Raw genomic sequence first — 16,865 nt, forward strand, 5'->3', positions numbered from 1 at the left:
CTGGCATTTGCCTGTTAAAGCTCTTACAAAAGAGATATAACAAGAATCACTAGGAAAAGGAAATTGCAAACCTCTACAAAAACCTTTCAAAATCCCCCCACTTTTTTTTTCAGTAGATAAATGGCTCTATGGAAGAGGAGGTATTTTCAGCCCTGCACCAGTTCTATGCATATCAAAGCTCTAACAGCAAGCAACATTACAATGTTTAATCTTTCTTTCAGGTAACACAGCTACCCACTGTAGATACCATATGGTTTCATACTGCCCTTTACCCCAGTGTTTTAAACAGCATTGATCTTAAACATAGCAGGATAACCTTTGTACCGACAACTACAGAGAGTTGAGTCTTGAGTCAGTGGAAAGCTAGGCCTGCAAGCATATTGAACCAAAGCTGAGTTCACTCCTCCCAGATACTTTTCTTCTCCTTCTTTGTATGAAGCCTTGTTTGCTGCCATTTTACTCAGACCATGGGTGATTATTAAAAGTTGCCCTCTGTTTTGCAAGATAGAGGGACTATATAATCCTGTCTTTGACGGAAAACTCTAAATCCTCATTCAGTCCTTTCCTTTTTCTTGGAAGGAACAGGATGCACATCAGTAAAGACTAGAGTCTCATCTTCCTGCCCTTGGAAATAACCTCTTCTTTTTTCCCTCACCGCCTGTGGTATTTTTCCCCTCATTCCAGTCATCTGTGAAGGTCAAGCGTTCGATATCATAGCCCCTCCTACACTGTTATACACACATGGTTCCATTGTGATATTGTAAAATACCTTTTTTTTCAGGTTGAAGTTCAAGAAACAGTATTTTTAGGAAGAAGATGGCACCATGCTTTCAGTTAACAGATTACTTCTCCTCCTCTTCCGCCTCCTCTCAGTCTCTCTCTTAGTATCAGAGAATTCTCAATACCTTCCTACACTATATAGCTAAGATGTTAGCTGTTCTTTTGGTGGATGATTGTCACAGCTAAATGACTCCCAAACTGACATGTGCTCTATTGCTACTTCTGTATTTTTTTCCAGAATCACTGTTGTCATGTCTTAGAGTTGCTGACAGAGGTTATTGGCAGTTAAAATCAAGTATGTACTTAGAGTCCATTCTAATTTTTATTTGTAATCTATTGTGATCTCTTTTTTTTACTTGAAGCATTCATATCACACTTTTTCAGCTTATATAAGCTGCCCAATGCAGCTTACAGCTGAAGCAACTTAAAACAATCATACACTTAAAAGGATAATTAAAAACCACACCGCACATGATGAGGTACAAATAAGTGATTAAATCAAGAGGAAACAGATAATCAAGCATATGTAAGTCCAAAGACCTGCTGGAATAACGGCAATCACAAAAGTTGTTCAGCTGGTACAAAAATGTTGGTGATAGAGAAATCTGATACCAGTTGCCAGGAAAAATCTGTAGAAGAGTGTTACTGCTCACATATCCTACTAGTGGGTTTCCCACAGGCATCCGCTTGGCCACCGCAGAAATAGCTCATGTGTCCACTACTCCATTTTGACAAGGCCATCTGAGAGGAGTGGCATGATGCAGTCCTTTGTATGGGGTGGTTCTTTGTGTTGATGCAAGAACAGCAACAACAATGTGACAGCAAATGTATGGCGATATTTTTGGACACTATTTGCCAAAAGTACAGACTTAAGGATATTGCTGTTTGTGGCTTACTAAGTCATGATAAAAGAGTGACATCACAATCCAAAGTTTACCTCACAATTAGTTGTCCAAGAGAGTTGTTTTTAGACTCTTCATCATATTGTGAAGTTACTTTTAGAGTTATCCATTATGTAGCTGGGTGAGAGGAGGAAAATATAAAGATGAATTATACATTACTTGTTAGAGGCCATTAACAATGCCACATTTCCATATTTCTCCCAATTAGTACTAAAACCTGCATTTCTTTAATGAAAGTGCAGTATTAACTAATTCATTCCATGATTTGCTGTTCTCTCGTGGCTCATACATCTGCACAGAAATTACTACAGTTTTAAAATGATTTCCCCAGTTCCATGTTTGGCCTGCTGAAGTGTCAGTTCAGCATTACAGAAGATAGCAAGCTACCTAAGAACCTGTAGCATTCATCTAGTCCCTTGTCTCCTAAATGCCAAGTAACAGACCAATTGAGGGAGGAGGAATGAGAGTGAGGAAATAAGAAAATCCATCCTTGCTGAAGCCAGATATACTGTACCAGCTAGAGCAAAAAACGGGAAGGTGGATTTTTCCAGGGGCCCAGAACAATTTTACATCTCCTTGGCATCAACATGAAGAACCATTGGCACTGTCAATTGTGCAGTGTATTTGAAGCTTTAGTCCAAAACACAGAGGGCCACAGGTGCTGCTCACCCTGCCTCAAAGCAATATCACTGGATGCCATTGTCAGACTATGACTAGATTATATATTTCATATATAACATACATGTGAGACATTGATCAGCTGCTTTGCTTGTTCTCTTATAGCACTGTGAGAACAACAGAGCCACGGAGACCCCTATTGGCATGCTGTCACCATCCAACCAAGAACCTAAGACTCCCACCCAAAAGATTACACAGGTGACTCCACCTAATGTGAGAGTTATTGAAGGGCTGCACGCTACTATAACCACAGAAATTTACCAAAACAGAGATGTGGGTACACAAATAGAATATAAGATGGATTCATTGGGTATGGAAGTTGAGGGACAGTCTCTGGGAAATAGGTGGGAACTAGCTTTCCTCTGGAGGATGGGGAGTATAAAAGGGGCTTTGCCAACAAGGCAGGGGACAGAAAGAAAAGAAGAGAGAAAGCAGGGGAACAGAAAAGTATCAACCAGGGAAGAGAACTTTTGTCTCCCCAAGGAGAAGATGTCCTTTAGGAGAAAAAGAAGGTAGATGTGGCAGTGATAGAAAGAGGAAATGAAACCCCAAACCACCCAGTAGTAAATGGGGATCAACAAGAGAAGGATGAACCCCAATCTGAGGGAAAAGAAACTAATTCAGGAGTCACCTATCACCTCAACCCCAAAGGGAAAACTTCCACAGAGAGAGTAGGAGGTAGACAGAGGAGAGAGGGAGAAACCTAAGCCCAGAACCTGAAGAATTGGGGGATGCCAGAGAAGAGTGGTCCAGTAATTATTGGTCTGATGACTTTCCTGAAGAAGAAATTGCAGGAAAGTGGGGCTACATCTACAAAGATGACACCTGGTATGGAAATTGGGTCCAATTTAGGGTCCTGAAGAGGGAGGCAGATAAATATGAATATGACACTCCTCCTTGGCCTTCTAATTAGGGAGAAAGGGAGGGAAAGAAAGGTAAAGGTAAAGGTTCCCCTTGACAATTTTTGTCCAGTCGTGTTCGACTCTAGGGGGCGGTGCTCATCCCCGTTTCCAAGCCATAGAGCTGGTGTTTGTCTGAAGACAATCTTCCGTGGTCACATGGCCAGTGCAACTTAGACACGGAATGCTGTTACCTTCCCACCGAGGTGGTCCCTATTTATCTACTTGTATTTGCATGCTTTCGAACCGCTAGGTTGGCGGGAGCTGGGACAAGCAACGGGAGCTCACTCCATCACGTGGATTCGATCTTACGACTGCTTGGTCTTCTGACCCTGCAGCACAGGCTTCTGTGGTTTAGCCCACAGCGCCACCACATCCCTTGGAGGGAAAGAAAAGGATGGAAGAAATGGGGACAAGGAGCTAACTCTTCAAAGAGACATTGACATGGAAAGGAGTTCTACCATGATCAGAAGATAAAAGTACCCAGACCAGAGAAGGCAGAATGATACCACACCTGCACTCAATACAGGCATATCACCCTTCTCTTCAGGGAGTAAATACACCAATGAAGCTTCTCAACCTATGTGTGGACTCTGATTGGAACTGAGTCAGCTAGAAAGAGTGGAGACACCCTGGTGGCCACATCTTGGGTAGAACTGAACATTCCGAATAAATTAGGACTAGTGGACAGAACTTGAATTATTGACTTATAAAAATTTATTATACTACTTTATTATCTTCTACTCCTCTCCAAGTTCCAATAAACCCTTTTGGAGTTTTCTTTTTTGTCTCCTCCTTTTCTGATAGAGAGAGGGCGCACAACTGAGGCCTCAGGAAGTAGGAAGCCTCACAAGCACCTTTACCTAGGTTTCATTTTTCACAAACTTTTTTGTGTATTCTTTAGATGAAGAAGTATGCTTGGACATTTAAAGGCTTGTGAAAAATAAAAATGAGTTGTCTTTAAAATGCTGCAAGACATCTGGTTCCTCTTGTGCTATTACAGACTAATGTAGATACTAGCTAAATTACCTTTGCTTGTTAGGCAGGTGTTGAACATATATTTAGTGATGAACAGATTTGTTAACTTTGGTTTTTCTTTTCCTTTTCTGTATTTTGTTCAGCTTGTTTTCTTTAAGCATTAGTCTGAGGGTTCTGGAAGTCAGTACAAAAAATCAGTCACATATTTGTATGTGATTTATTAGCAATCAAACTTTGGTTGTATACTACATGTTTACATTATTTTTTAATATTATCAACCTTGTTGTGCACTCTTTTCAATAATACATGTGCTTGGTAGGCATTTGGGGGAAAACATTGTTAGAGAAATTTGTCACAAAATTCAGAAAAGTACACATTGTAAAGGATACTTGCGTTTTGTTTTAAACAGCAAGATATCTTGTAGCACTTTAAAAATTTACCAGTTCTGTTTGGTGTAAGGTTTTGTGAACTGTGATGCAGAGTGTAGCCTTCTCAGACAGACATTTAGACAAATTCAGAGAAGAGGGAACATGAAATGTAATAGAAGGGCAAAAGTTTCAGGATGGTCAGTCACTGATCGTTAAAGATTACAAGCAGTCCTTGGGGGCAACAGAAGGCTTAAAATGGATCATTAAAAAGTATTCAAGAGTCATTAATGGGTGACAAGCAGACAGAAACAGAGGTTAATGCATGTAAGATGGAGAGCAGTTTTTGCTCAGACATAATATAATGGAAGGGCATGACTCACTGTTGGTCCAGGGCTGCAGTCAGAAAGAAAGAGAGGAAAAAGTGCACAAAAAAATTAGTAGTAAGAAAGTTGTACAGATAGTTGCCATGAAGTCCACAACACTTGGTTTTCTCTTTCTGCAAGTCAGAAACTGGTCAGAAACCACAACGCTATTCTATTGCCAATTATTATTATTTTCAAGAAATGAAGATAATTTTTTAATGCAAGTAGCAAGAGAACTGAGATATAAATTGATTTTGTTTAGCAGCTATGGTGGAAAAGAACAATTACCAGTCATTATGAATGCTAAAACAGTTATGCGTACATTTCCACAAAATATAGGGAATATTTCTAGGGAGTATACAATTTATAGGCAAGTGCAAACGCATCTCTGAATAGATCTTTAGAACTCATTTAGAACTCATTTCAGCTTTGTGCCCTCTCTGTTTTCTCTCCCTGTGAATTATTGACCTGTGTGTAATTTAATATTAACCTCCTTTGATGCATCACATTCAAGACAGTGCTGTAGGGAAGATATATGATTTGATAGTTATTGTCCTGATACTTAAAATAAATTTCATGTCCCTTTCCCTGACAGCATTTGCTATTATCTGAAATGGGAGCTATTCACTCTGCCATTTAACAATCTAAAAATGTTCTGTGGAGTTTACCTCCAAGCACTTGTGCTTTAGGAACATCATTCTGAAAGCAGATATCCACATTTCTATCTGAAAAGGCATTCCAACATTATTATTTTTCCTCCTAAAAATTCAGGCATGGCTTCCCCAGCACAAGGGAGAGAATTATGTTGCATGTTCTTTGGGTAATATTACTATAGGGAAATAGATGATTCTCTCTTAATTTTGGCTGTTCCCTTGCTCAACATTAGTGTATGAACCAGAATGTACCGAATTTTCTGCAGCTGCATACGGTGGGTTAGTAGTGGGTAAGGATGCTTCCTCCCTGTTACAGGTTCAATCTATCAGGCTTGCTTTGTGGCCATTATAGGTCCATGTCAGCAGTGAGTATGATCAACTCATCTTCTCAAGACACTATGAGGCCACATCATGAGTGATACCTTCACTGTTCTGCCACCCTCTGAATTGTCAACTACAGTCTGCCATTTTACATAGCTTATTATGTCCTAGAATGTTTAGCATAACATCATTATGTATCTGAGGCACGTCAAGAAATGTAATATGGCAGATACCTGAAGCTAGAACTTTGGTCACACTCCTACTTAGCTAGTTACCTAGCAATTAGACCCATTAAATGTAATGGGGCTTACTTTAGAACTTGCATTAGAGTGATGTGAAACTCTATTGATGTTTTAGTTTTGCTAAAATGCAGGATGATTTTTTATTTTGCTGAGAAGCACTCTTCTCTCACTTGAAATGTGAAGGAGTGCTCCCATACTTATCCTTTATCTGTTAAACATGCTGTTGCATAGCTGAAACCTGGAAATTATTTTGGGAACAGGTGGACTGGAAGAGCTATATTTTTATAGAAATGAAAGATGAGGAGGAATGAGTAAGCAAGCAGGGAAGTAAGGAAGCAAGCAAGCAAACAAATCTTAGTGAAATGAAACAATCTCTAGCAGTTTTCTGCAGCTAATCATTTGGTTTCCTAAAGCATGAGATTAGCTTAACTTGATAATATTTTACATAATTACAAACATCATTATCTGGGCACAAAAACTATACAGGATTTTCTCACTTGAAGATCTATAAGAACAATGGGTCTTTAATGTTATTAATATCCTATGTACTACTTTTTTCATTTCCTTATTGCTTATATAAATGATAGAAATAAGAGGTGGGGTAAATAATCCTAAAACTGTGCAAGCAATCTTAATTTGACTGATAATGATAATCATGTACCATCAAGTCAATTCTGACTTATTGCACCCCTTTTCAGGATTTTATAGGAAGAGAATACTCAGGGGTGGTTTACGTTTTCTTCTTCTGGGGGCATCCTGGGACTGCACAGCTTGCCCAAAGCCACTCTTGTGACTTTACTCACAAGAGGCACAGTGGGGAATTCAACTCTCAACCTCTGGTTCCACCATCAGATACCTAAACCCCTGATCCATCAAGCCAGTTCTGATTTTCTTTAGGTAAAGTTTCCCCTTGACAATTTTTGTCCAGTCGTGTTCGACTCTAGGGGGCGGTGCTCATCCCCGTTTCGAAGCCATAGAGCCAGTGTTTTGTCCAAAGACAATCTTCCGTGGTGACATGGCCAGTGTGACTTAGACATGGAACGCTGTTACCTTCCCACCGAGGTGGTCCCTATTTATCTGCATGCTTTCGAATGGCTAGGTTGGTGGGAGCTGGGACAAAGCGACAGGAGCTCCCTCTGTAGTGTGGATTCCATCTTACAACTGCTGGTCTTCTGACCCTGCAGCACAGGCTTCTGCGGTTTAGCCCGCAGCGCCACCACATCCCCTCGATTTTATTTAGACCCCAATTAAGTGATTCAGAATAATCTGTGGTGCATTTTGGATCAAAAATGAACTTATCCAAACTGATTCTGATTTTGATCCAAACTGAGTTTCAAAAATTAAGATATTTATATTTCCCAACAATTTGCATGGATAAAAACAAAAATGGCCACATTATTTCATTTTTTTTTCTCTCCACAAGGGCTAGGTAAAAGCTGAAATGGAATGGAACAGAATGGACCAATATGGGCAACTGTTAATAAAAAGTGGGATATGATAGACACACATCAGAATAATATTTTAGAAATCAAACCCATCAAATATCATTCTTTCGTTTAAACCCTTTAATGCCCCCAAACCAGAAAGACAGGCCAGTGAAATGCACTCCTCCCATTAGACTGGTGGGTACCGATGCAATCAGGTTGTTTTGCACAATATGGATTTTATACGGGGGACAGGTGCCGGAATGTAGTTTTCAGGAATGCTTTGTGATTTTCTGTATCTAGTCACACGTATGTCACAAATTTAGTTGGTTTATCCTACCCGGAAATTGCTGTTGTGAGCCATTCAGTTCATTTCCAACTGATTCCGGTGCAATAAAAAGTTAATCTCCTTTTTGTTCATGTCAGAATCCAGTGGTGCTCCTGAAGTGGAACAATTAGCCAACAAGGTGTTGTCATTTCCTAGACGATGCCTGAATACATTCACAGATCTCACATCCTTCTGTGTCCCCTGTTCAAGGGTTAAAGACTGACATTTTGCAGGTTCGAATTCTAAAAAGCAAAAAAAAAACCTCGATACTTGTCGGAACGCCTTCTACCACCAAGATCTACCTGTGTCACTCGCGCGAGCCAGGAGGTGAGGCTGAGGAGCCTAACGCCGAGGGAGGCCCGGAAGGAAAAGACAAGAAATCGGGCCTTCTCAGCGCTGGCTCCTTGCCTCTGGAACAACCTTCCCCTTGATATTCGCGCGGCCCCCTCGCTGGGTATTTTCAAAAAGCAACTAAAAACATTGATGCTTCGGCAGGCCTTCCCCCCTAGTTAATCCCTGATTTCCCTTCTCGTTTCTTTCCTAGTGTTTAAACCAATTGTTGAAAGTTTTCCTTTATGTAATTCCGTTGTATTTATTGTTGTACCCCTTGCTGTAAGCCGCCTAGAGTGGTCTATCGACTAGATAGGCAGCATATAAATAAAATAAAATAAAATAAAAAACCTTCTTATGTGTGTTCATCACATCCCATGAACTTGGGCATTATTTTTTATCAACAAGGGCCTTTCAGACAATTCCATTACAGTTTTTACCTAGTCCTTAAAAAAAAACTTTAATATGCAAAATTTGGCAATGTGATAAACCCTCTTCAAGCACATATGGAGGGGAATCCATAGCTACTGTTGTTATTATTTTTAAATATAAATGAAATTTGGTGATTTGATATTCTACAAAAATTGGGTTAACAATACCAAACTGGAGACAGAAAGGTCCAGTAGTCTTTCTGCTGTCCTTCAAAATTTACTTTCATTTTATAACAGGTTTTGCTATGCATTTAAATTTTTATCAGATTAAAATAAAAAAATGAAATCTAGTATTTAAAAATGAAAAATGGAACTAAAATGCAAGGACGATGAAGAATAATAGCTGCCTAATTCAAATACTACTAAAATCAAACAGTCATAAACACACTCATTGAAGTAGACAAAAATATAAACAGTAGGGAGAAAACATCCTGGATTGGGAAAAGGTTAGGAAAAGGAAATTTAACTTTGGATACATGTAGGATGCAGGGAGAAGAAGCACAAGTGACAGGAAACACCAAAGTACTTTTACTGTTGGTTGTTTAGTCGTTAAGTTCTCTTGACTCCGCCCCTCCTATCCTGTCATAGGCTCCTGCCCTAGAGCTCTAAAATGACTGACAGGAGTGATGTGTGGGCTGTCCACCACAGGGTCCAAAGTACTACTGGACTCTAACAGACCACTTTCAGAAACTGTCATCCTATTCACAGGGGGCTAGAAAGGAGCAAATTTATATAATCTATAATAATTATATAATTCATAAGCATCCTGCAGTCTCGAGAGACTATGGTAACGTGCTCTGTATCGAGGAGTGTACTCTCCAGAGCATGAAGCCTGGGTAAAGTAATATGGAGGATAGGCTGTTACCCAACCAGCAGATCCCCCCTCTCCACATTGCTGAAATAGTCCAGTGGAAAGGCAAGAGCCAATACAACTGGATCCAGCAATGTCACAGGAGTTGGCAGAATGACACGAACTGCCTCCGGGACTCCAGCTCCAGATTTTCCTTGAGGTTAACTCCTGAAGCCTTTTCCATGAGTGGATATAGCCACAAGGCAGTGGAGGTTTGGGATCAGAGTTTTCCTTCTCCTAGATGGGCTGCCTTCCATGGCTGACGAGCCCCAACTACCCGGCATAGTTTATGTTTATAATTATATAAACCAGCACTATGATTGTTAAGGTGTTAGTGAAATTTTTAGTTCATCCTGGAGCAAACAGCTCCTTCTGCCAAAAATAAAATTACAGTTCCCTGTCTCCTCCTCCTTTCTCCCCACCTTCATGTTTTCCTTCTGTGTAGCTCTTTTCCACATGTTGGAAGCAAACAACCTGACTTTCATTTGGTATCCAGCTCTCTAAATCAATCTGAGCATTCAAAACACTCTGCACACCATCTAAAACCAAACAAAATGCATTAATCCTGATTTGGATTTGATCTGGATCAGTCTGCACCTGCCTGGTTCAGTTTTGGTTTTGGTGGAATTTGTGGCATATCCCTAACAGATTTACTCACTCCCATAATAACCTCAAATATGGGATGTCTCTTGCCCTCCCCCCCAACAACTGAGCCCATGCCCAAATTCAGTGTTGACAGATTATTTCCAGATCTTCATAAAACACACCATTCCCTCAAGTGGAGAAATGCCAAAAGCTATGACTTGGGATGAGAATGGGTCTACACAGTGCAGCACCATCTATTTTGGGCACATAGCACACATTAAATGATCAGAGACTAATACAAAGGAGAATTTTATTTCTAGCCACAGAAATGCTAATGGTGGGAAAGTCAGCAGGCAGATGTATTTGCACCACCAAACCAACAAGGAAAAAGGAGGAGGGGAACAAAGTGGGGAGCAGAAAAGAAGACTCTAGCTTATTAACCTTGACCTAGCCACTCAAAGTCTAAGCAGCAAGAATACAGGCCTTCATTCACTGTCACACATGTGGTCACATGAGGAAGATGTTCTCTAGTTCTTCTGATACTTTCCATACCTCTGTTGTACTCATTCTTGGTCACGTGGTATACATACTGGGCTGAATATCCTAAGAACTTCTAGTGGCAACAATTTATTTCCTCCTATTTGAATAATTATAGTTGGCTACACCATGGTACCTGTTCATATAGCCTCTTGAAGCAAGAGAGAAAATAAAGTGGTACCATGGTATAGCCAGCCATAATTATATATATAATATTTATTGATACATTGATATATCGGGAAAGGGCTTTTGTTCGGGAATATGTCCTTTGGTGGCTGCTCCTGCAGAATTGTTTTGGTCCATCTACTTCCTTCACCTCTGCATTTCAACTTAACCACCATTTCCCTTTCCTGACTGCAATCCCCCCCCCCCCGTGACTGTCACCCACCTCATAATGACTGGTGAAAAGTGGTATGTTGAAATGCTAGTACTGCAGCAATGGCTCAAATTGCTCTGTGACATACTTTTACCAATGCATCAATGCACCAGCCGTGAAAAATAAAACTAAAATAATATGCACACTGCAATAATGGTAGCCACCATCCTGGGTCCGTTTCTGAAAAGAAGCAGGGGAGGTGGTGCACACTGGCAATTCCAGTAAGAAATGCACTGATACAACAGAAATATAAAATAACACAACCCTCCCAGGCAATGGAAATAAACTGCAGTTACACTGCAGGGCAGGAAAATATTTTGATTTTGACTGTGCATGTGACTGGGGGGGGGGGAAACACAATGAGCTAACTGGGACATAATTAGAGAACCTTTCCCCTCATATGAACAGCATCTAAACTGAATGAGAAAGAAAGAAAAAAGACCATTCTAGAACACAACTCCAAATATTGATGATAACGATGCATGTTCTTCCCTTTGGCCTTCAGCTACAAAAAATGACTGGCTGAGTGACCATAAGTGAACGTATACTGTAAGTTGCAGTGATCTCACTCAAAGTCCTCTCTTGCACTTCGGTGGTGAGAGTGTCCAGGGGAAGCTGTCATTTTTTTCTTCTTCTTTGGCACATGTTCAGATTTCCAGGATATACTGTGCATTATATCCAATTCCCCCTTCCTCCCTTGGAACTAAAGTGTGTCTATTGACAAAATAGCCTGAGATGCTGGATTGAATACAATGGATCAATGTAAGTCCACTCCACCCCATTGGTGACCAAGAATTACTTACCAGGTTAAATGATCCTGAAAAATGCCATGTTATCAGCCAATTGCCCTGCAACACAGGATAATCACCCTGAAGCTAGCTGGTGGATGAGAGTGGGCCAAGATAAAGCAATGCTAGAAGAACCTGGGAAAGGAGAAGAAAGAATTGTGGGTCTCTGAGTGAAGAAGACAGTTGTGGCTGTACACATGAGGCAGTCCAGGACTCTTCATAGGGTCTGAAAAAGGAGGCTTGCCAAGCTTCAATCCATGGCTACAGCAGGGCTTCAGAGAGGATCTTAGGAGCAGAAGATAGAAGAATACCAAACCCTGCCAAGTTCTTCAGGCCTTCTAGGGCACCCCACAAGTAGAGATGTGAATTATTTGATTATTATTTAATTTATTTTAAGCCAATCTTCCCTCTTTTCTTTCCCCTTGCAGTCAGTCGGCTCCGGCCCATAACGGTGTTTCCTTATCTATACTCCTGTATGCCGATGATACAGTGCTGATGTCTCGTACTAGATCAGGTCTTTGTCACACTTTACTTAAATTTCAGGATTTCTGTGATCTTAATGATCTATCCATTAACCCTAATAAAACCCAAATTTTGATTTTTCCCACTCTTGGTCCCCTACACCTTGGACAATAGGCTCTTCTTCCTACTGTCAAGTACACTCTTATAAGTATCTGGGTCTTCTTATTCATCACAAACTCAGCTGGACATTTCATTAAAAAGCTGCCATCTCTTCAATTTCTCCCCAATTAAAAGCTATTTCTAAGTTTCATTATTCTTCTGGAAACCAATATATCCCAGCAGCCATTCAGATATTTCAGTCTAAGACTCTTTCTCACTTGCTATACGGTGTGCCTATATGGATACACTCGGTTAATTTGGAATTGATCAAGTTGCAGCAATGTTTTTTTGCAGAATATTAGGAGTTCCCAACTTAATTTGGCTTTCTACTATTTCTTTATAATTGGGTATTCACCTACCTTCCGCAACTGCCTGGTTACTCACATTTTGGCTCCATCTTTTCTTAAATTCGCATTCTGGATCCCTCATATATGATTTTTTGCAATTCTTACTCCTTTTCTTGGTTCCAGCGTATTGAAAGAAACTCTTCTCTCTTCACATATCCCTGGAATCTTTGGCAGATATGAATCTCACCAGAGCTTATTCCATAATCAAGGACAAGCTCTGTCATGCCGAATTCCATCACCTATGCAATAACCTTAATCCTGTATGTTCCCCTCTTTCTGTTGGATTTTTTCCATCTCAGGATCATTCTCCCAAATATTTCCATTCCCTAGTAAACCCACATCTAAGAAGAGCTTTTATGTTAGCCCGTTTTAATATTTTTCCTTCGGCCACCCATGCTGGTTGATTTCTTAATATCCCTCATGAAAAAAGACCTTTTTTTTGTTTAGAGACTCCTGACACCCTGGTTCATATACTGTTTCAATGTCCTGCTCATTCTCAGCTCCGATTTTTTTTTCTTGAACCTTGGATCTCTTATTTTTCCAATTCTTCTGAGTCAATTCTTTCTATTTTCATGAGTGATGAATGTAATTCCCTGACTGCTGCCATTGCAGGTTTCTTATCTACAATTCTGAAATTGTCCCCTGCTGACATTTGTGTAATTTTCCTTCTCCAGCCACAAAGACTGGCAAAATGTTAGGAAGAAAACCTCAGAACACAGCCAAACAGCCCCAAAACAACTACAACCATCACCAATGTTTCATTAATGGTCAAGACAGGCTGTCTTGAGATATTGAGATGGTCTGTTCTCAAGACCTCACATGAAATATTCCTTCCAGTACAATATTGGGAAAACAAGCATTTATATTCATCATGGTTTGTGTGCGTATTTTCTCTTTGCAAAGCTAAGTCCACAGCTGGTAAACACAAAAGCTGCTTGTTGTGGGTTTTTCGGGCTCTTTGGCCATGTTCTGAAGGTTGTTCTTCCTAACGTTTCGCCAGTCTCTGTGGCCGGCATCTTCAGAGGATAGCACTCTGTGCTCTGGTGTAGTAGGCTTTGGGAGTCCAGAACCCACAACAACCATTAGATCCCAGCCGTGAAAGCCTTCACGAATATACAAAAGCTGCTTGTTACCAAAGATGCAAACATACAAAGATACAAACAGTGCATCCCAGTGCTTCTACCACATGATGCAGAACTGCAGCTATTGTAATTCTAAAACTCACGTCTCCACAAAAATGTGCCAAAACTGGTTTTCCAAATGTGAAAAGTTTCTCAGAGGTTGGCAAAAAATAATTTTTGTGTCTCATGTTGAATGGAAAAAGGTTTATGCTTAAGTGTTTATTATGCAAGAACTAACCAGATAAAGTTTACACCTGTACTCACAGGACCTTTGTGTAAAAGGTTAGGAAGAGGAACCATTAGAAATGTAACTCCTCATTTTTAGGTGGCTGTTGATGGGAATGGAAATAGGAAGATATGGCACGCCCCTCCTCATGCACAGTTGTTATTTGATAAAATCTTTGAAAGGGTAAGGCTAAGTATTGGCAGTTTGTGGCACATGACTATGCAGCCCAAGAAAATGTGCATTTAGAAGAGTATTTCTTTATCTTTCTGGTTAACATATTGAGACCAAAGTATTGAAAGAAGGCTACAATTGCTAAATTTGCATATGATGCCTGCCCACCATTGACCTTTCAAGGGTTCCGTAGTTGTGTGATTATAACTTTATTGTGACATGGTAATACTTATCTTTCAGTTCCTCCTCCCTGTAAACTGCATAGAAAAATAATCGCCAAACTTACCAAGTGCTTGTCATTAATAAATATAGCGAGAAACTATATGTGGATTTTATTTTCTTTAACCAAAAAGCTCAGTAAAGAACCAGGAGGAGAATCTGTGTGCAATGGCAAAGACAGTGGTTTGATGTAATTCACAGTAAATATTGTTTTGTTACATAGAATCAAAAAGTCATAGCATCGTAGAATAATTAAGCTGGAAGGAGCCTATAAGGCCATTGAGTCCAACCCTTGCTCAGTGCAGCAATCTAAATCAAAGCAGATCTGACAGATGGTAGTTCAATTTCTCTCGAATGCTTCCAGCGTTGGAGCACTCAACACATTCTGGACTACAGATTCATAATTGCTCTATTAAAAATTTATTTCCTGATGTTCTAAACTTGACAAACACTATAAAATTTTGGGGTTATCACAAACATCTGTTATCTCTTATATACATATGCCAGGTTTGTTTTCTAAATAATTAATAAACCACTCCTTTCAGGAAGAAAATGACATAAAACACTCATTTATTTTGACTATGTGAAGAAGAAACAATGAGGGGAAAGATTTTTTAAAAATCAATGGCTCAAAAATTCCATTATTTTTCTTTAATATGATATATTATATCCTCAGACATGGAGACTTTTCCTCAAATATACACCACCTCTGTTTATGGTGGTATCACAATGAGTCTGAAAAGAAGGTTTCGCTCGCAGGAGGGGCGTGCAACGCCCTCGAACTGCGCAGCGGCTTTTGTTCGCCTGCCCCCAGAAGAAGCAAGCCAGTGGGCCACGTGACAGGGGTGAGGGCTGGGGTTTCATATAAAGAAACCCCAGCCCTCTATTTGGCCTCTTTCGCTTTTGGCATAGAGAACAGAGGACAGAGCTGGCTGGCTGTTTCACTGAGGCTTGGACAACGGTTTGAGGGGGGGTAGCCTTGAGCTCCCTTCCTGTTACTTATCTAATTTGGTTTGGTGCCTGTGAGGGGAATCACATCAATTTTATTTTGGATTGGGATCGGGAGGAGTAAGTTGTATAGGGAGGGCAAGTAGGGTAGCGTGCAGCAGGCGGGCTCGCCCCGCCACGCACCGGGAGTCATCATCCTAGCCTTGTTACCTCCCCTCCTCCATCCTTAGCGTCCCTTGGCTTCTCTTTTGCTTTTGGCAGTGTGGAGAGAGGCTGGAGCGATCAATCTTGGCTTTGGTTGAAGAAGAGCTTTTTTTGCGGTTTGGGGGAGGGTAGCCTTGAGCTCCCTCCCAAATTTGTTGGGGTTTATTGTTTATTTGGCTGAAGAAGTTGGGAGAGTGGGATTTACTAGGGTTTTTGGTTGTGTGCTGGGCAACTGTGCGAGGGAGGTCTGGTGGGGGGAGCGAGCAGTGGGTTCTCCCCACTGCAGCGGGAACCGGAATTTTTAGCTAGCCTCCCCCCTCCTCCCTTTGTTGACATTCGGGGAATCAGGCAGCTGGGGTGGAACGATCTACTGCAGCGTCACTTCTTCTCTTTAAAAAAGCAGGTCCTTAGCTAGGGGGCCTTAAATCAGACCATGGGTTGCTTCATAGGAGTTGAGGGGCTTAAGTCGGACTGTGGGTTGTTTCATAGGAGTTGGTGGCACAATTTTGAGTTAATATAAGCCACTTGGGCTCCCATTTTTATTTTAAAAAACATTACTTTCGGTTTGGTATTTAGCAGGTTGAGGCTCTTTATTGGAGGGCGCCATTTTGGGTAGTAAAGGTTCCTGTATGGTGTTGCTGGCAGCCGCCATTTTGTGTTTGGCAATGAAAAAAACCTAGTTATTAAAATTAGTTGATGCTGAATTGAAATAGTTAATAGGGGGGTGTTTTTACAGTATTACTGGATAGACATATACCTTAAGAATGGGAGTAAAGACTATAGATAATATATAGTAATATCAATAAGAATATATATATACAGTGATATTAATTACAGTTTGCAAATTGCCCATTTGATTTGCAGGTATTAGGCAAAGAGAGCTTAAATTCATTGGTGCAAGTTGATAATCAGGATTAACAAACAAGGACACAGAGATAAGGGGATAGTCTAAAGAATAGTGAATCAAGGAATAGGCAATTAAAATATATAGTTAGTATATTTATAAGACTAATAATAAAAGTTAAATAAATAAAATAAAATAAAATAAAATAAAATAAAATAAAATAATAATAATAATAATAATAATAATAATAATAATAATAATAATAATAATAATAATAATAATAATAATAATAATAATAATAATAATAATAATAATAATAATAATAATAATAA

This window comes from Pogona vitticeps, chromosome 3, assembly GCF_051106095.1.
Source record: "Pogona vitticeps strain Pit_001003342236 chromosome 3, PviZW2.1, whole genome shotgun sequence".
Lineage (NCBI taxonomy): Eukaryota > Metazoa > Chordata > Lepidosauria > Squamata > Agamidae > Pogona > Pogona vitticeps.